This window comes from Catharus ustulatus, chromosome 7, assembly GCF_009819885.2.
Source record: "Catharus ustulatus isolate bCatUst1 chromosome 7, bCatUst1.pri.v2, whole genome shotgun sequence".
Taxonomy (NCBI): Eukaryota; Metazoa; Chordata; class Aves; order Passeriformes; family Turdidae; genus Catharus; species Catharus ustulatus.
In genome coordinates, this window is record NC_046227.1 from 36,594,800 (window position 1) to 36,617,619 (window position 22,820).

The 22,820-nt window shown below is 40.5% G+C and overlaps 1 long non-coding RNA gene across 1 annotated transcript; it reads left to right on the forward strand.

The window, feature by feature from the left end:
* Positions 1-846: 846 nt before the first annotated feature.
* Positions 847-21,929, forward strand: LOC116998894. Its single transcript, XR_004418490.1, has 3 exons — positions 847-963; positions 9,722-9,921; positions 21,726-21,929. It is a non-coding gene; the product is annotated as an uncharacterized LOC116998894 (long non-coding RNA).
* Positions 21,930-22,820: the final 891 nt, after the last annotated feature.

A 22,820-nucleotide genomic window follows, 5' to 3' on the forward strand; every position in this document is an offset into this window, starting at 1 on the left:
TGGGACTGTCCCCAGCATGGGTGGTGGCCAGAGAAGCTGATTCACCTCTGGGCACAGCGTGGCTCTGCTCCTTTGGACTCCTCCTTTACTTCCAGCAGCCAAGTGGGTCAGGAACTGTGATCGTGGCTCTGTGAATGCCAAACTTTATTTCTGAAACAACCCAAGTGCACTGAAAGCCTTCAGGAACTGAGAGTGCTCCGTTTCGCGTTGTAACACAACTGAAAAAAAAATAACTTGTGCTATGTTTTCATATTGATTTTCCTTCTCTTGGTGCAGCATTTTCAATTTAAATGGCAGCAGGCTGAGGCACAGAATGGGAAGGAATGTTCTGAGCTCTGCAACTGGGAAAAGAGCCTGGTTTTCTGATTTTGTGTCCGTGTTATCCAATTAAATTTTGTCACTGTCCTGTGATTTCATGTCCAGTGAAGTATTGCTTCCACAGAAAAGCTAATTATGGAATAAAATAAGTATGAAAGTGCCCATATTTAATTGCTATTATATAGTATATTCAGGAATAAGATTTTTTCCCTAAAATTGTTTTAATTAACAAGAAGGAAGAGTTTTGGCTGATTTTTATTGTCACATGATAGAAAGGAAATTATTTCATGCTACCACTGAACTATATTTAATTTCCATCATTCTAGCTACAATAGAAAACGTGAAAAAATGGTTTGTTAGATTTCATTTCTCCTTTTTATCTCATAAGAGTTTTCTTCAAGTACCATTAAATAATGATACAATTTTTAGAATATCAGTTATCAGATGGTAAAAGTTTAATTTTTTGTTTTTAAGTTGTGTGCTTCGTCTTTTTTTTTTATTATTTATTTCTTAGCTGAGGGACAAATCTACCTTCCAGAAACCTGATATTTTGGACCAGATCCCTGTCTGAACAGGTTGTGTGCTGCCCTTTTCAAAATCAAGCTATCAGAGGATGCCCTTCAGCAGAAGTGTTAAGAGGACTTGGTGAGCTTAACATGTTTCGCCTGCTTAATTTAATTTGGAAAAATTCAACCAGAAAATGAAGTTATTAACAGGTTGGTACATTCAGAGATAAGATGATGTCACAGGAAAGCAGTCAAGTGGGCAGCTTGTCAAAATATAAAATATGTATCTGTCAGAATCAAATGATAGATAAGCTGTGGCTGGGTGTAGGATGCAGTGAAAATAGTGTGCTAAAAATTGAAGCCGAATCCCACCAGTCTGGAGCACAAGCTTTTAGTAACTATTGTGGTGAGCAGAAACACAGCAATCCTGGGGACATGAACTGGGCTGGTTAAACACGGAGTGTGCAATTTCTGGCCAGTAGCCAGGAGCACTCTCATCACCATGAGAGCTCCAAGGGACAGCAGAGACCCTCAAAGTGTGACTGTTCCAACAGAGGGGGACTGGAACCAGCTGTGAGGATCTGGAGATGCTGCAGAGAGCCCAGAGGAGGGCACGGAGCTGCTGCAGGGCTGGGAGAGCTGGGAATGTTCACCTGGAGAGGAGAAGGATCCAGGGAGAGCTCAGAGTGCCTAAAGGGGCTCCAGGAGAGCTGGGGAGGGAATGGGGATGAAGAATGGATGGACAGGGCACAGAGAATGGCTTCACACTGACAGAGAGCAGGTTTAGATTAGAGATTAGGGATAAATCCTTCCCTGTGAGGGTGGGGACTGCCTAGAGAAGCTGTGGTTGTCCCTGGATCCCTGGAAGTGTCCAAGGCCAGGTTGGATGGAGCTTGGAGCTGGGATAGTGAAGGTGTCCCTGCCATGGCAGGAGGGCTGGAACAAGAAAATCTTTAATGGTCCCTTCCAACACCAACCCCTCAATGATTCTATAACTGAAGCTGGGACACCCCATTAGCTCAAATATGTCAAAATGAGCATTAGTAAATTGTTCCCTGGGTAACTCAGAAAATTTGGGGCCTGACAATGTGACAATAATCTTTCTGACCAATGTAATGAGCATTTCTGTGTTGGAGAGGTCAGATGAAAGAGGGGAGTCTCCAGTGTATTTTCCAGGAACATGTACATGTTGTGTTCCATCACAGTGCCCTTCCTGCCTTCTGGCTTGTCATCTCAAATAGCTGGCGCCAGGAGGTTAAAGCTAATAAACTTGGGAATTTCAAATGGCAATTTGGAGTTTCGTACGAGCAAAACAGAATAGGCCACTTAGCAAGGAATGCAGTCGAACTCCCAAATATTGTGATGGCAAAATGAAAGAAATACCATTACAATAAAAGTCACTATTGTGTTATCATTGAATTTGGGAAAATGATCCTGTTTTTGTGGAACTTCATTCACTGCAAGTTGCAAAACTGAGCTTAAAGGCTGTAAACTCTTGGGGACAGCTCATGAAATGTGTCTGTTTGCTCAGGATCTTCCATGATGCAGAATTTAACTGTGATGGGAATTCTCAGGACTAACAGAATACAGAGTAGAAACCCTAAATAAAATACTGCACTTATATTTAAAGGTCAAAAGGGAGTGGTCTGACCCCTTGATCTATAGGCCATAGTGCTTTGTTCATTAATATCACAATGATATTTCCAATTTATGCTTCAGCTTAAATAGTTCCTAAAGGCTCAACTTGAGATATATCCTTTCTCAGGAAAAAATAAATTTCAATATGTTGTTCTATTGTAGATATTTTTCAGTATAGAAAATATTTCTCACTTAAATTTCTTTAGCTCTCTGACCTTCAGAATTTGATTCTTATTATTTATGCCTGAACAAATTTTGCTTTTATAAAAATCCTTCTCTTTTGTAAATGAAACAGGTAGAGTTTAAATCTGTAACAGTTCTTAAAAATTGTCGGTTTTGGGTTTTTTTTCCTCCCCTGAGTTAATTCCAGCAGATTTACCATTTTATTGTTATTTGCAGAACTGAGTATTTTTGAGTTTATTTTGGTGGGGATGTTTTTTGGTTTTCTAATAGTTTTCCCCACTGCTGTATACTAAGGAGACAGCAACACTCTGCTGCTGTTATCCTCCATTTTATGTACTCAAGGATCACATTCCTCCTTTGGAACTTCAAGCTGTTGGCATTTTATGTGCTATACTTAGTCTATATCATGCTAATTTTTTAGTCAGCAATAATTGTAATGGTGATATAGAATGATCTATGGCTGGTGTACAAATTTAAAACATCATAGATATGTATCGACTCTTAAAGTGGAACATATCATGCATTTTTTGGTTAAAATCTGAAAATAAATCACAAATCTCCCAGCATGAGGAGCTCTGTTTTAGACTTGTGTAACGACAATGCTCTCGTAATTGAAAGAAAAAAAGAAAAAGGAAATTTGGGAGACTGTTAGTCTACATGTGGCATACTTTTTCCTCTTGAATTGAAAAAAAAAAAATCCATTGACACATTTGGACTGAAAAACTCTTTGCTGCACATGTTTTATATATGTGGGTTTATTACACAGATCATGTGTCTTAATTAGGTAATTTATATTGTGTTATCCAAAGAAGATGTTCTTGTTCAATTGGATACACAATGAAAGTTTCAAGAAAACTCATTAATCCTGTGTTTACAGAGATCAGAGCATACAATAACAACAAATACAAATACAAATATATCTCTATCTACTGAGGCAGTTACCTACAAGATTGTGCTCCCTGGATAACTATGTTTGTAAATATAGACATATATACAATATAGGCAGGGATGAGTCATATTTTTAGTGGGACTTCCTAATTCTGTTCCTAAATAACTAAATATATTAGCTATATCCACTGTGCATCTTTTGAAGCAAAAATTTAATGATAAATCAAGCTGATCTCAATGAGGAAAGTTCAGTCATTTTGTTTTGGCAGACAACTTGAGCACTGATGTTTCAGAGGGGTAATGGCAGCTTGAATTTGAGCTCTCCTGACCGTTTTTTTCTCCTCCTTCCCACAGAACTTTGATATTTCCTAAATGACTGTTTTGTTTCCTTGTACTAATCTGACACTGTTCACCCAGAAACTGAATCTAGTTATCGCTGGTTAGGCTAATTAAGATTTCTTGGTTTCTCTCCCCCTTTGTCATTAAACTGGATTTGAGCTTCACATATCCTTGCAATTACTTTGAAATTCCAAGTCTCCTTGAGAGATACTTTGAGAAATCTGAAAGCTAAATGGTTCCCAAGTTTAAAATAGGATGTTCCCTAGTTGAAAGGCAAAAGGCAATATTGTTATATTTGTATTCTGATGAAATTCATTATGAAAAATATAATTTGTGTCTCCATAACAATCTACTCTTCTTCAATTAGGGATTAAGCCAGATAGTGTATTTTCTCTACATCTTTTTAGTAATTTTTTTTCATTGAAAATACAGAAGGAATTTGAAGTGTTTGTCACTGGCAGTAAAATATATGTTTGCAGGGTTTTTCTTCTGTTTATTGTAAATCAGCAACAGAACAGCAATCCATGGCATCAGTCCAGGAAACTGAGATTATGAAGTTAGGCAGTAAAAAGATGAACAAAAAATCACGTTTAAAAATCTCGATGAACATCTTCCTTGCTATGCAGTGAGGACCTGCTCCAGCTCCCTTTGAAGTCAGCAGGAAAACTCCCACCAACTCCCAGTGGGTTTGGCTCAGACCCTGATTTCCCACTTTTGTGTCCAGTTTGGGGTGGGATATGGCAAGAGGGAGTGCAGGCAGAGAACTGATGGGATTGGAGCAAGGGCTTTGGATGCAGTGGGGAAGGAAGGTGAGGAGATGAAGTTATTTATCACACCAATTCCATTATTCATGGGAACATGAGCTCTGGAAATGGTGCCACGTTGGTGGCCAATTTATTGGTGTGCTACCTCACTGCTGTCCACATCTACAGACCCCTGAAGACCATCTGAAGTGTAACCTAGGAGAAATCTGTTGTAATTTGCTCTCCTGCTCTCTGTATTTATAAGCCTACAATGTTGTAAGTTTTTACTGTGGGTGGACAAGCAACATCCACTCATATCAGAGAAGATACAAGTACAGATAAATATAACTTTATACATTCATTTTTATATAACTTATGTAAATGTATGCACAAGTTAGTCACAGTCCCCAGGCTGGCAGCAGATCTGATGTGGCCATTGTTGTAGCTTATTTTGGACACCAGTGCTGCTGGACAATCCTGCTGCCTCCAAGCAGAGCTTTGCATGTGTGAGTTTGTCTGCTAAAGCAAGGTTTGGCTGGATGGAGATGGCAGGATGGGACACAGAGGGGCACAGTCACAGTTCTTCATCTCCCCAGCCAAGGAGTGGCTTAGGCAGACTGCATGTGGAGGCTCCCTGGGTTTTTTTCTCTTGAGGGCATTAGCAAGAAGGGTTGAAGTCTGAAAGCTGAGGCACAGAGAGCTGGTTTGTGCATGGACTGCAGCCTTCTCTGGCATCTGTATATTCACAGAAAGGTTTGGGTTAAAGATATCTCACTGCACTCTCTGCCATAGGCAGGGACATCTTCCACTAGACCAGGTTGCTCAGAACCCCATCCAACCATCTCCATGCTCAGCCACCTCCTGTGACAACTAGAGTGTTGTTCTCCACCTTTTAAATTAAATAAAAAATTGTCTTTTACCCTATTGCACTACTGGTTGTTCCAGAAAATAATACTTTTCTTTAACACTTGCTGTTGAGTACCAACTGACCATCTTAAAAAACAAATCAAAGACTGCAGAAACAGCAGCTTCTTGTTCCTTTCTGTGTGAACTTATCTGTTCCCCAAAGATTGAACAGAACAAAAGGGACAGTTTTGGTATGCCGGGTTCAATTGTCAAAATTAGTATTCTTAATGGTCTCCCTTATTTTAAACACCCATGAATAACTTGGTCCCTACTGCTTAGATTATAGATTTTAGTGTATGAATTTTAATAATTCTAATTAATGGTGCTATCTTTATTATATTACTTTGTACTTGGGTTCACTCTTTCATCACAAGATCTCAAAGCACTCTATTAAGCTGCACCAAATCTTTGTAAAGTAGATGAATTTTAGCCTATTGAGTTTATGTATTGGATAAGTGTAGTAAAGGGAATGAACAGTTTTTCCAAAGTTCATTTCAGAGCTTTACATTGATTCTCTGCAATATTTAAACACTGGCAAAATTAGGCTCCAGAAAACTTGACTCCCACTTCTACTCGCTAAATTATGGATCTCTTTACTCCCCATTTTGAATTTCAAGTAATCTTTGAAAAATTTGTATTTGTGAATCTTCAAATATGAATAGTGATAATTATATCAATATTATTAATATGCACTATTAAAAGAAATAAATCTACATTTGCAAAGCTTTGATGTGCTTACAAAAACTGAACTTTTAAATGAAAGTGTTTTTAAATCACGTATGTATTACAGGAATCTGTTAAGACAGTCTCACAAAGATCTGCATATGCTCAGAGCAATGCTTCACGTGCTCCTGCAGCTATGCCTGGGGAGGATCACAAATATCTGATGGAACAGACCTGTTCAGAACCTCACAGGTTTTTTTCTCAAACCTTTTTTTTGGTGTTTCCTCCTATTTGTTAATCATGATAATTTTCAAAAATCTGTTTGATGTGTATATATATATAAATTTGCGTGTGATTTTTGTGGTGCTGTAGTTGTGTGCTGTGAGAATTACCACCTGGAGAATCTGTCTGCTAAATCCACAGCAGATATCTGTGGTGGACTGTTATCCCTGATAATCTCACCTTTCAAATTCACCAATTATTGCAGATACTGTAGCACTTTTCTTCAAAGTTCTTCCTCTCCTTTCCCATTGCTCTACACCAAGGTGAGAGCTGGTCATTCACCATATGGATTTCCTTCTTCTAAAGGATTTTCATATTTAAGACTTGTTAAATAGCTCAAACTGCTACATCATTACTCTTTCTTTTCCATTTGGACATTTTAAGACAGTTACTTAGCTGGTTTAAAAATAATAAAATTGCGACCTTTAGTTAACATTCCAAGCTCGTGTTTTGAAGGCTGTGCTTATATTTTGAGGTTGCTGCCTAGGAAATTCAAGACTAAATGAACTGACTAATTTTGAGTGCTTACCTCCTTTCAGTGCTTTTTGGGGGGGGGAGTTTTAGTCTAAAGGAACATGTTTAAGAACCAATCTCTTCCCAGGCTGCTGAAGGCAGAAGGTGCCTGAGTGTGAAGCAAAAATGTTTTGAAAAGCAGGATTGGGCTCCCTGTCTCTTCTGCACTAACCACCAGCATCTGGGGAACAGGCTGCAAGAGGCAAGAGGATCACATCTCTTGGACATGTGAGCAAAGGCTTGAGGCTTAGCAAAATTTCCAGGGGAAAGGTACAGGTTTTTTGTTGCCTTTGCTTGATTGTCTGCATTTCAATGGAATGGAAGTATTTAAATGCTGGTACAGATCTTTGTAAAATATGTAAATTGTAGTCTGTGGACTTTCTGTATCAGGTAAGTGTAGCAATATGTGTTTTTGGTTTTTTTTATTTTTAGTTTATAGCTATTTTTACCAAATTGCTGAACAACGCAGCTAAGCAGCAAGAAGGGGAGGACTTAGGTGGGAGGGGGAGATAAGAAAAGTTGGAGGAAAGACAAAAGGATGTCTGTAGGTGTCCAGTGAATCTTCAGACTTTTGCACTATGACTTCAAACCCTGGAATCAGTGAATTCTATTCCTATTCCAGCAGAAGCTTTGGTCAGGGCAGCAGTACATGGGAGGATGTCCCATTGCAATTTATGGTTCTCAGTAGTGATGGCGCAGTGCCTGTACCTGTCTGGTTCCAGGTCACACGTGGTTAGAACATGTTTGATCTCCTCCAGAAGACAAGGAGCATCCCACAGCCACCTTAATTTCATCCGTTCTGGCATCTGCTGGAACATCTGGTGGTGGCTGGTGCTGGAGCCATTACAGTGGATGTGTTGGGAAACCAGTCTGGCTCAGGATGAGAGTTTTTCTGCTCCTCTGTGCTGCACAGCATTGGGGGATCTGGAAGTCCTTCATGCTCTGACCTTTAGGAAGTTGAAATACTCAGTGCAGGGCTGTCATTGAAAAAAAAGAATTTCCTGCTTAAAACTTTGTGAGACATATTTTTATTTTAATGGTGTATTTATAACTACTTGTTAAAAATGGGGTCTTTTTAACCATTACCTTAGACCATTGTATATTAGTAAAAAAACGCAACCCTTTCTTTCTCAGTGATGCACTTTTGTAGAATGTAGTTATGTGGGGATAGTGTTGACTAGCAATTATTTACTGGGTCAGACGGGTTAGTTTTCCTTCAAACTATGAATTTCATTTTAGCAGTGGCATCTTAAATAGTTATTCAGAGAAGAGCTGCAGAAGATAGAAACTTCAGAGAGGAGGGGAAGGAAAAAAAAATCCAAATTAAAAAAACTCAAGAAAACATCACCACACACAAGTTGGAAGGGCTTAGAATAAATTATTGCATGTCATTCTGTGGGAAAATCTTCCCGTACGGATGCTGTGTTGTTCACAACGTGAGTGCCAGATCCACTCAGCTCTGCTCTGCACTTCTGTCACCCTTATCACTCATGAGACGATCCTCTTCCACTGCAAGTGCTACCCCCGGCGTGGATTCATTTATAGGACTTGCATGCTTATGCTGAAGTCAGGCACCCAAGAGGCACAGGATGAATTGACAGTATAGGCAGATGCTTTCAGCAAAGGAACCAGGATGTTAAAAGAGCTTTAGCGTGGTTATTGTTTTGCCAGGCAAATCCATGTACTTGTCATCAAGGTGTTCAGGAGTATTTCAGCCTCGTCGTACAAACTGAATACAAGAGCTGTAATCAAGGGTTACATCATTTGGTGAGACAAGACCTTGAGGAATACAGCAAAGGGAAATGTGCATAATTAGAGCAGTTCAGTTACAAGGGAAAGGGGCTTTGATAGTGTTAGAAATGCAGCTGAAACATGCAGCCTCCATTGCCCTGTCATCAGGCATTAGATGGTAGATGTCAACGGGCCAGGGGGATCTCAGGATCCAGTGAAGGAGTGTGGGGTTCCCTCTTTGAACCTTTCCAACCCTCAGGAAAACATCTAAGGTGACCATCTGCTGAGCCACAATGTCTCCTTCTCCATTTGTGGACAAACACCAAACCAGAGCTTAAAAAAAGAGGAGCTAACTAAAAAAAAAAAAATTGAAAAAGCAGTTTGTTTTGATAGCTTTTCTCAGAAAAGAATGCTGAGAAATAGGAGCATGACCAATTCCTCTGCCACCTCAAAATTCCTGTAAAGGAAGAGGCTGACATGAAGAGGGGCCAGACGTGGTGACAGGGAACACGTCGTGGGTCGTCAAACGCCTTGGGGCCAATGCGCTTCCCATGGTGATTTCCACACTAACAAAGTTGCCAAAATCCTTCCTAGAAATTTCACTTGGGGGAATAAAAAAACAACTTTAGTGACACCCGTTCTAAGAATGCAACATCCAGCCTGCTTTATTTAGATTTTTCACAAAATATTTATCACTGCCATAGTGATATCTATCCTAAAAAAAGAGGTGATGTTTCAAAGCAATTTGACCTTCTCTAGACCCTATCCAGAGACATCTCTATTCTTACACGTGTATTATTGGCAAATGTTTTGAATTTTTGAGTTTGTAGAGGAAAATGTTCAACATCTCAGGGATTCTTGAGCCATGGGAGATTGCTTTCCACCCACCACTGGGTAGGTTACCAGACAATATTTAATGTTTAGGTATCAAATATATCAAATATATTGTAACTATCCCTGGATGTGAATTAATTACGTTGCTTCTCTTTTCATTATTCTATTTATTATAAGGCAAAGCTTGCTGGTGAGGCAGTGTGTCAGTGGGGCACTTCCAAGGAACACCACTCTGGGAGCACAGGAGGAAAGGATTTCAGCTCTGATGCTCTTCCAAGACATCAACACCAACTGGCATCCCTGGCATTCATCTTTTGGGTGAGACTATGGCTGGAATCCTCTCTCTCAAAGCAAAACACTACAGCTGGACCCTGCAGGTGAGTTCTTCTGAAATGAACTGATTTCATGACATAAAACTCAAGGTTAGACATTTTTTTTCCTTGGGGCTGCTGGCTGGGCCCTGCTGGGTGTTGTGGAACGCCAGCAGTGCTATGAATATCAGGAATGCTAATAATGGGGTCCCATTTCTAACTTGGGAACAAAGGTTTCATTGCGTGCACATAACTTCCACGGGCAAGCATTCCTCTTGTCTTGCTGGATGCGGGGTGTGGCTCTGCGTGAATAACCCCAGTCCTTTAAAAGAGTACTGGGAGACAGTCAAAGATTTGTTTCTTTGCCAATAATCGTAGCGTAGGGAGGCGCCAGGCTCAGGTTTTAATCCTGCAAACCATTCCAAATGCAGGGAAGGAGGTAAATATAGAGTGCAATCTGAGATCTAGGTCTTCGCTGGGTTTGGAGGTCTGTTTACTTGGGGGTTTTATTGCTGTGCTCTTGGGGTTTTCTTAAAATTTCATTTTTTTAGTAGTTTAATTAATTTATGCTAATTTTCTCTGGACAATTCATAGCGTTGCTTGTTACTAATTGACTCCAGGGTGTTTAATATGTTTAAGCCAATAGCAGAGGTCAGAGGAACGGTATCTAAAGACCGCACAGAGAGCATCTGCATATTTGATCTTGTTTGCACCAGATTCCTGGCTCTTGCTGTCTTAGGGATACCCAAGAGGGTCGCAGTTGTCATAAGCATGTCTTAAGTGGGTGCTTCAGAATTGTCCAGGGTTGGTATTGAGCCAATCCAGAAGTTTCCTGGCGTGAAGTATGCGCAGCGGAAGAGGGAGCAAGGGAGGAGGAATGCGTGGCATTCCCCTCCGTCTCTCTGGCACAATTGTCCTGGTGGTCCTGTTTCAGCTGGTGGAATCCAGAACAGCCCCTGTGGCTGTGCTAGGGCACGTGAAGCTCCTTTTTCTGACCCTTATATGGCACAGGATTGCAGCACGACTGGCAGGGTGGGTTTGCAGCTCCTTTTCCTCTTTGCTCAGCCACAACGAGCCCAAACGTGGCATGTTTAGGAATCTGGCCCTATATTTCCAAACTCCATGCAAATATGGTAATAATAGCTAAACTGACATTTGCTTTCGCTTCTGTATAGTGTGTCTTTAATATGATTACTACCCTTAACATTTAAAGGAACTTTGACAGTTATGTAATCCCTTCAACATTTAAGTACAACAGGAATTTATTATTAAGTGCAGTGGCTGGAAATGGAGCACTTTTTTCATTCACACTATAAACAGTTATGTTGGATTAGTAATCCTGCTTGTCAGAGTTGTTCACTGTTTGATATTAATCAGTAGGTTTATGAAAGGTGCAATAGAAGGCAGAAATGAGCAGTGAAGAAGTTGTAAACCTTGGTTCCATAAAGTCAGACTCTATGTATTGCTCAGGTTCACAACATTTCTTGCCGTGACCTCAGACTGAGGAGAAAGCTGCATTATGGTAGTGGTACCTCTAACTGTCTTTTGGCAAACATATATTTAGTTTCTTACTATATAAATGCAATAACTGGCAGTGATAAAAGCCCAGACTTTTGAGAACATTTTCAGGTTGTTTTGTAAAGAGTCTGGTTTTCAGATTGTTGTGTAGATTGAGCATGATACAACCTAGCAGAACACTTAATGATCAAATATTACATGACAAAATGAATGCCATCTCCTTGTGGTGCTTATCCACTATTAAAATCATGTGCAAATCACTTCACCTGAATATTTCTACCTAATTTGTGGGTTGTTATCTTTGAGCTACATAATTAATTTCTGTATCTTGCAAACACTGTTGCACTGCAGGTTTGTTGTTGATTTTTTCCCTTTTTTTTTTTAACACTTCTGAGTCTCTAGTACATATTCATGCAGCACGTACAGAGGAGCCAGGTCCTCTGGTTGGAAATGTCATCCTGTGAGATCTTTAGATGATCAAAGTGACAATGACACCATTGTAATGCAACATGTCTTCAAACAGTGCATAATAAATTACCATGATTGGTTAATGAACATGCATGATTAATGAAACAAAATATAGACATATAATAAAGGCTTTTCTTGTAAATGTCAGTCATCTTCCTTGTTCAAATGCTTTGGGATATGTCCCTTATACACCTTGCAGAACACTTGACACATATATTCATGTAGATATACAGCAGTGAAAGCAAAATTCAAATATAACCTTTCCACCAGAAGTGAAGTTAAACTTGAAAAGCATATTTGACAGGTTTCAATACCTACATTTATTTCAAGTTAGTTTTTCCCTCTTTATTTGTGAAACCTTTCTTATTACAGCTTTGTTTTGGCATTAAAAAAACCCACAAATTCATTGAATAACATTGGGCTTTGTTAAACTATGTATATCTTTCACTGATCACTTTTAAAGCAACGTGGCATTAGCTTTTTAAATTCTTGGGGCTAAATTTAGCATTTGCTTGTGGTAGGATCAAAAGTGTCAAAAATCTGCATCACTGCCTCATTATCAATCACTGGGATATTTTGGGACAAGCAGTTTGATTTGCATCGTCGGACCTCCTACCTAGCATCACAGAAGGCTGTGCATCAATAAAATTAACTTTTGTCACTCAAACTAAATTGGGCTGAGGCGCCCCTGCCAGAACAGCTCATGTGCGTGCAAGGAGCGCGGCTGATCCCGGAAACGCTCGAACCTTGTTTGGGAAGGCAGAATAAAACAATTAATCCACTTCTGGGTGTTGTCCCAGAGCTTGCTTCATGTCTCAAAAGAAACCCAGCGATAGATCCCCCCTCACACAGAGCCAGAAAAATGAAAGGTCTGGATTCACAGCACAGCGATGTGCTGGACCAGGTCTGAGCTGCTCCATCCCGGTGTGCAGAGCCCTGCCCAGCTGTGCCTCACCTGTGGAAGCCTTGGAGCTGTGATTTACAGTGCAGCCGCCCTTTGCTCAGCTCCCTGTTGCTCTGGAGGAAGTTGCTGCAGCTCTTTGCAGAGCACAACGTACCTCTCATCTCCTGCCAGCTCTGCAGAGCAGAGCAGTTCCCGACGGCAGGATCACCACCCTCGTCGCCTCCTCCACCGTTCGCCAAGCGGGAGACGCGGCTCTTCCAACATCTGGAGGTCTGGTCTGCAGCATGGGGTGCCTGGGGTTCACACGCTCCCCTTCTCCATGGATCTGGTTCCAGCCATGCTGGGAGCCTTTCCCAGTGAAGCCCAGCATGGCTGGCTGTCCTTGCTGCCAGCGGGCCACGGTATAAGGCAATAAAAAGACAGAAAGTCACAGCCTTCCTACAACATCTTTTATTTTTTGCTGGAGCTTGCATGAGCCAGAGTGGAGGGAGGTGAAAGTGTCCTGCCTGGCTGCATCCTGCCTTGCAGCCAACCCACGCAAGAGACAGAGTTGACTTTTCTTGGGCCTTTTGGCAAAAGAAACAATTCTGTTAAGTCTTACCCATTCTGAAACACTTTGTCTGGTTTTAAGATAAAAGTGAGTGCATGTTCCTAGGCATCAGTTTCTAAATAACAGATCATCATCCAGTAATTGCTTTTTTCACCCCTCCTCTCCCAGATTTCTTTCAGGTGCTCAGCACTGTGCTGTAATTATACATTATATAGCTGCTAAAGATATGTCTGTAGTAGATCCAGTCCTCTTTCCTCCTGTGAATCCATCCGTAGCCCATTGATATGGTCCTCACCCATGTTTACTGATAGATTTTGTTATTCCTTGAATTTGTGATGACGAGTGGTAGTTTTCTGTGTTTCTGGGGTTTTGGTTGGTTTGTTTGGGATTTAAGCTGTTCCGTAGCTGCAGTTTGCCCCAGGAACCGAAGAAACCACTGAGCTTTTTATCCCCTCAGGAAAAAGGTAACAATTTATGGAGAGACTGCAAAAAGGCAGGATTAGGGGATTTTAGAAAATGTAAACCTTTTCCTTTTCATGTTGTACAGGCCTTTCCCAAGATGCCATTCCTAAGGAAAATGTGCTACTGTAGTGTAGATGGATGAAAAGTTTAAATTCGAGTTTGAACAAAGTCAGTACATGTGCACTCTTCGTCATTTAAATAATTGTTTCAGTATTGTCTGTGAGACAAATATTTAGACTTTGATCTACTTTTAAAGCCAGATAGTTCTTGAAAATTTTCCTAAGCATTTTCCCCATTTCCTGAGCCAAGAAAATAATTTTTCAAAGCCTAAGTCAGCTTGTTTTATCTCAGAGGAAATAATGTTATTTTAGTGTACCTGGATGGCCAACTGAAATATAAAGAAACCTCAAACGCTCACTTTTGTGCAAAGGTTTTTGAAGAGGGTAAATCCAAACAAGACAAAATAATTTCTTTTGAACCCTTAAGCAAATGAAATGCACAGATTTGAACTGTCTTTTCAATAGTATTCTTCAAATTTTAATTAACAAGTAAACCAGGCCACATGCAAATTCAAATGAAATTTTATTAAATTTTATCAAATTAATGGTATGGGACATGAAAGGAAATAATCTAAAAAATATCAGCAGAACACTCACTGGTAATAATGCTAATTGACTTCTCTTTGCTCTATACTACTGTGGGGGCTTGGACAAATCAGTCAGAAAGAAAGAGATGGACTTGCATGAACTGCCCTCTGTGCTGGATGAGCAATAACTTCAAGAGGCTGAACTATTTCATGGCAAGATCTGAGCCAAATATTAAGAATGGCAATATTTGGCAAACCAGCTTTCACCCTGTCAATGTTTATAACAATCAAACTTCAGTCTGACTTTACCAAAAACACCCATATTTTTTCCAAACTTCTTGAAATTTAAAATTGTTCACTAAAATAATTGCAGGAAGAAAAGTGGGATGCTCCATTTTAAGAAAACTGTTCAGCTCTGATGTGTGTGATCCTGGCGTAGGTCATGTTGACTAATCATGGGATGAGCTCTGCTGGTGTTTGGAACCAAGTTCCAAAGATGAATTAGTGGCATCACTTGGAAACAGATTTTACAACTGAAAGTAAATAAACTGCAAAAAATCTAATCCAGAAGACAAAATTAATTAGTATGAGAGCAATCTATCAAAGCATCCATAAAAATAGAAAAGCTACCACTTGTTTGAAGCAAACAGTTCCTTCCTTTCCCCTCACTGTTGAACCTTTAAAATAGAAGATAATTTCTAATATTTGTATGCTTTTTTTTTTTCCTTTAAATTTATTCATTTATAAGTGACTCTAAGTAGTCTCAGTCTGAAAGGTATTTGCAAAGCCACCTGACTTCTTTCTAGTTTCTTCAAGGTTAAGAATTTCCATAGGTGTCCATTCAGGGCATATTTACTCAATGGTTAGAAAGTGCACCAAACTGTTGTCTAGCGTAGACTTTATTTTAGGAGCAAACATAAACACGAAGAAACTATAATCCTGGTGTAATGTAGGAATCTAATTAAGACTAATGAGGCAACATTAAATTTAATGTATGATGCATTTTATATGCCTTACCATTAGAGCTGCAGCAAGCTGTTCGTCAGAGCGTCGAACTTTGGTGAATAAGCCCCTCAAGGCATTGTTAAACAATCTGAGCTCAGGCCTTCCCCTGCCCATTAGGTTGTGTTGGACTTGGAAAAATCCAGATATAAATGGAAATTTGGGTGGGGGGGGGAAGAAAAAGGTGGGAGGCCTCAAGAAGGTTCTGCCCATGTTTGAATGGCTCAGCAAGCTGATAAAAAGGGAAGATAAATGGATGGCTGCATGTGACACCCTCGAGGAGGTGCCAGGCTGGGACAGAAGGGAGGAGGGCCAAGTGTAATGTGTGAACTGCTGTTTGAGAGGCACCTATAGCAACGGGAGTGGGAAAAGGCTGGGATTTAAGTGACACGGTTTATCAGGAAGAATGGGCATGGCGATCGTTGCTTAACAGCTAATTATCAGTATGATTTATTATTTTTTTCTTTCTTTTTTCTTTTTTAATTCTTATTAAATTCAGGAAGTTCAGTAACTCTTTACATGTACAGAAAAATAGGAGTGTAGCTCCAGATATAGATTTCTTTCTCCAGAATCCTTCTCCCTAGTACAAATGGAAGACTCTTCCAACAATACAAACAAAACTTTCAACAATGATTTATCATACAGCCCTTCATGGAGTCTAAGTCCCCATTGCTGGAGGGATTTTAAACTTGTAGATGTGGCACTTGGGGACATGGGATAGTGTTGGGCTTGGCAGTGATGGGCTAACAATTCAACTTGATGATCTTAGAGGGTTTTCCCAGCCTAAATGGTCTTATATTTGCCTTAACATGCAGGGAAGTATACAGGATAAAATGAGGGTAAAGATAAGCTTGAATGAAGATTGGGTGCTGAGGAATGGGGAGATTTTTTGAGGAATGTGTAATGAGTTGACTTCATGGGTTTGCAGTATAAACTGATTCTATGGTGATGGGTCGGAAGTGCAGGCTGAGCTGTAGCTTGGACACGTTCATGGGCTCTGGTGTTAATTGGTGATTGCCAGCTGCTGTGAGACTGAGCCAGCCATGAGAAGAAGGTGAGGTAAGGAGGATTTAGCTGGTGTGGGGAGAGGGGATGAGGAGGGCTGGTGTCAAAGTGCACTTCACCCTGCCGCTCCGAAAGCTGAGTTTCAGCCTACTACATCCTGGAAATTCATTCCAGTTTATATTATTGCATGTGTTAGTGATGGCTTGAGTGTTTGAGACTTTGAAGTATTTCATCTACACATGAAATTGGATTTTTTTTTTTTTTCCTGTGGAATATAGCCATGGAAACCTGTAGTCTGTGCTGGAAAAGAAATGACTGGAAATGTTCCTCGGTGACTAACTTGCTACAAGGCGTTTTTGTAAGTGCATGCACCAAGTTGTACTTTTGACAACAAACAAATGCCACGTGCTGGGTTGGAGTCAGGGATTCAGGAAAAAGATGCTGTCAGGATGACTGGCAGTGGTGCTATCAGAAGATTGTGAAGGTACCTATTGCACAGGTTTGGGCTGGAGGAATGATTTATTCCTTGCAGGAACATCAGAGAGCACCATGAAAGCTCAGCTGGGGGCAGAAAAGAAAACAATGCTGCCAGAGGGGCTTCAGGGGGTGGGAAGGAGCGCCGTGTTCACAAGTGTTTGGGGATTGACCTCACTCAGCTGCTATGGAAGTGTGGGTGGGGGGGACGACTTCAAGGCAAGCAGATGTAGGCTGATGCTGAGAGTTTTTACAGTCCCCTGGTGTGTGAGGGACATGCTGGGACCACCCCATCGTACCTGACCCGGCTGCCTGAGAGATGCAGAGAAAAAGCACATGCAAGGGGGGTGGTTTTCCCACCACAACCTGCTCTGCTCCTTCCCTTCCCAAAGGGAATGGCTGTGTGCTGCTACCTGTACAGACCTGAGTGAGGTTTGTGCTGCTCCTTGCTCAGTGCTGAACCAAAGGTAGATGGAGAATTAGTTCAAACAGGAGATGTGAAGGTTTATGGAAGCAGACAACTCCTGTGACCCCTCCATTCTTCATCCCCTTGTGCTCTGTGCTTGTCCATCCATAGGGAAAAAAAAAACCCAGCAAACCGCAGAAAGTGCAAATTTATTGCTAAGGGAGTTATTAATTTATTTTCATTTTATTTTTCCTTCTCCAGCATGCTTCCAATTTCATTAATACCAATTCCTGTTCTTTCTTGTGACTAAGCTAGAAGTATGCACGCTTTTCAGACCCAAGTATAGGTCATATTTTTCCCTTTAGGATTTTACCTTTTCCTTGAACATGTCACACTCTGCTCAGCTTTTGCCAGCTTTTCTCTCTTCCTGTGCTTGGATCCTGCAGATCACAGTGCTAGGATGTCCTCCCAGCTTGGCCTCACTGATCTGGCCTCCAGGGCAGCCTGTGCCCCACTGGAGTTTGTAACACACAGGTTTAAACACATATTGCAACCAAAGCAATCAGGGCTACGACATTTGCAAGGCTCCTTAAGTCCCACCACTTGGTGTTTAACCCAATTCTAGGGAAAATGTGATAGCTAAACCTACCTGCCTTTCCTTGTTGTGCACGAGTGTTGTTTGGATTTAGGTCAAATTCCTTGAAGGAGATAAACATCCTTTTTATCTCAACGTCCTGTTGCAAGTGGCTTTTCCTTTAGGATGGATTCTCACCCTCCTCTGCAGCCAACTTCCTTCTGCTTTCCCACTGAAACAACCGTGGCATTACCATACCTTGGGATTTCTGTCTGGGATGTTAGGACAAACAAGGATGGCATAAACCTTGGGAAGTGTTTGGTCTGCAAGAAAAGCACTCAGATGAGCCCCAAATAGGATTCATAAATTGTACAGGGATCTGGTGGTTGTCAGAAGTCCTTATTTCTATTTACTGCCAACGTGGCCACGATGCAGTGGGAACTGCTAACTTTCCTGGTGCAGTGTTTTTCCTGCTGGGGTGTGGGTTGTGTTCTCAAAATCCATCTGGCCATTACTTGTTTCCCCATCACAACAAGCAGTCAAGGTGGTTTTTACATAACCAGCCTTCTGATCAAAGAAAAGTGGTGATTCTTGCCCAAAACTGCCTCAAGGCTTCCTCTATCTCTGCCTCTATGGTTGTGCTCAGCTCCTGCAGGCACTGAGTTGGCTCAGGGAAGGGTTAGTCTGTGTCTGCTCCCTTGAACCTCTTCCCTCTGTAGGGAGCCTCTTTTAAACTGTAAATCACCAGCGATGATCTGGGAGAGACTGATCCTCCTCACCTCTTCAATAGGTAAATTGCCCTTTTAGAAGAGTGATCCATGCTCCTGTCCTCATTTTTCATATCTCACTTAAAAAAGAAAAAAAAAAAAAACAGAAAAGAAAAAAAATAATCTTCCAGGGACTTTGACTTAAGCAAAGGCACTTTAGAGTCTTTTTCTAATGTCATACTAAAGTTAAAAAACAATTTGACTTCAAGGGAGATACAGCCCAATTTTTAAAAAACTTAATAGGATTAGTCATGGGAACTATTTTTAGCAAAAGTTCAACTTTATCCATGTATTTTAATGTGGGAAAAGTGTGTCCTTTTCCCTCTGCTAATGTTTGATGTATTCCAGCCCTCCTGCGAGTGTGTTTGAGTATCTTAGGGGCTCTGGAGTGGAGGAGAACTTCCTCTCGGATTCTCTCTGTTTTCTTTCGTGAAAATGACATTCCTAAGCTGTTTCACTTTCTGACAGGAAATGGAGTCTTGCCAAAAATGATTAAAGTCCAAGAAAGCATAACAGTTCCAAAGCTGCAGCAGTTCTTTAGGAGTCCCGAGTTTGACATTGTGTCAAACAAATGTGAAATATTGTTTAATAAATTTGAATAATACAGGGAAAGGGAAAAATGGTTCTTGGCTTATAATGCTGCTGCTCTTTATTAAGTCTGTAAAGGCCTGCCTAGCTCTAATAAATTGAAATATATACATAAATATACTTGTGCATGGATAACAGTTTAATATTGTAATATATAATGAACGGCACACAGGCACCCCCCACATGCAGACGTTGATTTATTCGTGCTATGACCATATATATATTGATATGTGTGTGTAGACTCCCTCACAAGTTTGTATATATTTATACACAGAATTACCATTCGCAGGCAACTTCTGTGCCTGCTCCATGTAAGAAATATCATAAGTGTTATTTATAAGGTGTGACGTGACATTGTGACTTTATAAAAATACTAATCTAATACTCTATAAAATACAATTGTTCAAAGTTTCTCAGTGGATTTTAATTCTGTATTTGTTTAAAGGAATTATTTTGAGGCCTTTGCTTATGCCAAATGACGCCTTATCATGTAATTCCAGCATTACTAGAAGGGCTGTGCTGAGGCTCAGGAAAGCAGTGGGAATTCTGTGCACCCAAGAGCCTGGCTCTGCCATCTCTTCCCATTTAACAACTCTCTCTGCCAGGAGGGCTTCCAGCCACCGAGAGTTTGACAGTTTTCAATATTAGGGTATTAACGCAACAGCTCTACCAAAATGAGCCAGACTTCTAAGAAATTTTGTGCTGTCAAAACCAAGTGTGAAAAAGTCCTGCCAGGCTGCAGTAGTCCTAAGGTTACTTCTCAGAATCCACAAACACCCTTCAGCATTTGTAAGCTGGCTTCCAATTTTATTTTGGATTTTGGTTACACTGCGTTGACAAAAGTCACATTTTTAAGTTGCTCTCTGGCCACAAGACCAGGAATTTAATTTCTCTTTTTCTTCTTGATTTTAATATAAAAGCTGGATTACATCATCTCCAGATTCCAGGAGCACTGAATTTTAAATTTAGTCTAACAACTTAAAATTGGGACAGTTGGCAACTTTTCTAGAATACATGAAAAGTTGCTTTGTTTGCTCTTGCAAGAAAACTTCACTTGTTTCCCCTCTGTCAGATGCATTACTCCTCCACCAAAAAGTATCAAATATTCAGGAACTTATAAAACAATAAAAATGTCCTCCTGACACGGTCTCAAAGGCAAAACATTCTTTAAGTGAGGTGTGTTTCAAAGCAAAACTGCGGGAAAGGTTTCCATTTCTCATTCTTTGTATGGACCTGTCATGCTATTTGATTAAAAGGAGTCCTCTTTAATAGTTTTTCTAATGGCATTTGAGGTTTCACGTCGGTGGGGTTGAGCTGGGACCGCTGGTGCCGTCATTCAACAAGGACAGCGATTCACGGCTACTTTTCAGACGAGCTAAATTGATCAGACAAGTCAGTCAATGTCATTGAGCACTATTTGTCACTTCATAAGCAGCTACAATCTGCTGCTCTATAAATGCAGAAGGACTGTGGAATAAATCACATCAGCCAGTGGGAGTAGATAGTATCCCTTCATCCATAATTGGAGCGGTCCTCTCCTGTCACATCCGCTCATTCCCCGCGATTCCGGCGCGGATTGACGCTGACAAAGAAAGAGCAGCCGCTGTCAGAGGAGCTGGAGTCTGCCTGCTGCTCTGCTCTCCCCTCTAATAGATATCTATCATAATATTGTATTAACATCACAAAAAATCAGACCTATAGCTCCGCTATCTGGGTGTATCCATGACACGTGTAGGGGTTTCTCCTGGGTTGTGGGGAAGGCTGATTGATGCAAAAGGAAAGATCCTGATTAAAACCACTTACCAAATCCATCAGCTGCACGAACATTTACTGCCGCGTGTGCTGCTGATTTCACAGACAAAAATATGATTAAAAAAATAAATAAAATAACGAGAACGCGATTTCTTGTAAACAGACCTCCTAGAAATTTGTTAATTGTTATTTACTGGTGTGAGGATACCTGGTGGAATTATTCCTATGAAGTGGTTTTATAATAATTAAGGAAATAGAACACCTTGAAAAAATATTGTCTGTTTAGCAAAAAACCAAACAAACAGAAAAAAGCCCCCAAAACTTCTCTCTGGTGCCTGGTTTGGCAAATATGTATTTTCTAAGTGAACAGATTAAATCAGAAGAGAGTATTTATTACAAAGGTGTTCAGGCTAGGAACTTTTTTCCTGTAGAAATGCTGGATGGTTTCTACCAGGAATATGATAGATTAATCAGCTCTCTCACTCCTGGAGAGAAATCACAGTGGAATACCCAAACTGCTGTGTAGTCACATGTAAATCTCTCTGACAACCTGGAGGCACGGATCATTTGCTCAGTGTTTGGTTCCAACAACAAGCTCGTGAAGGAAAATACCTTGTTTGCTTATAAAAAGATTGTAGCTGAATATATAATGGCTGAGAACAGAGCACTGGGATTCCAGGTCTCCAGGATGAGGATCTGGATCTTTTCTCTTTATTTTGGGGGAGAAAAAGCCTTAAGTCAATTTGCTTGTGTGTAAACAAAGCTTGATGTTGCATGTCTTGTGGGAAAGTAGTGAAATGCTTTCTTTTTAAAGGTGCTTGGTGTAAATGTCATCGTGTTCCTGGCTGGAGTCTTTGCTGGGCCCAAAGGCAAAGCATAATATCAAATGACTGCTACAATTTTCAGTCTGGGACATCTCCTGACCCGTGTGCACAGATGATGAACAATTTCTCCTTTCTGAGTTGGCTTCTTTGCCTCTTGGTGCAGAAGTTGTCCTGAAAGCATGCCAGGAACCTCAGTCATAGGTAAGCAGTAGAAATTATTCTGTTAATATTCACATAAATTCTGCTAGAAGCACAGTTCAAAATAAAACTCTAAGCAGTGGATCAGAAAAGTATTCATCATTAAATACAAGTCTGATTGTTTTTAGATTAAAATAATAGAAATGTTATGCTTAAAACTAAGATGTGAGACAAATCCACGTGCAGTGGAGAACTGAACAGCATCCAGAGGAGGCAGCTTACACAGGAGCGCATTCATTGTCAACATCTGATACTGAAAAGGTCAATAGTTAATTAAATAATCCATCACCTTAGGATAGAGAGCCGTCCTCACTTCTGACAATCAATGGCAGAAATATTAAAAGGTCAGAAAATGAGTTACTATATATTGTGTTTTCTTACTGTGTGTTATAAAGATGTGGCTTGTGTTGAGTGGTGTGGGCATGAAGACAGGTGGGAAGAAATATTAGCTCTTGCCCAAATATTTTCTTAGATGCTCTTTTACCAGGCTTCTTTATGTGTGGGCTTCTGAATCGATGGACCTCGAAGATGTAGTAAACTTTTACAATGACAATATAGGACTGTATCACAGAATTTATTGCATGCTTTCTTTAATTATCAGTGTGCTTTCCAGAGCATTTTTCTCCTGTGCTGCTCGAGGTTATACTGGGATAAACTGGGTGAGCGTGCTGATATTCAGGTTTTGTTTAGATATGGGGTAGAGCTCCTTTGGGAGCCCAAGAGGCAGATTTTTGGTGCTTATTTCCTAGATCTAGATGGGTATAGCAGGGTAAACAAAGTCCACAAGATGACTCCTGATTGTCTCGATCTGCCACGGTGTGCTGTGTACCTGGTTCCAGGGTTATCCTTATGAATAATTTCTTATTATGGGGTAATGTTTTTGGACA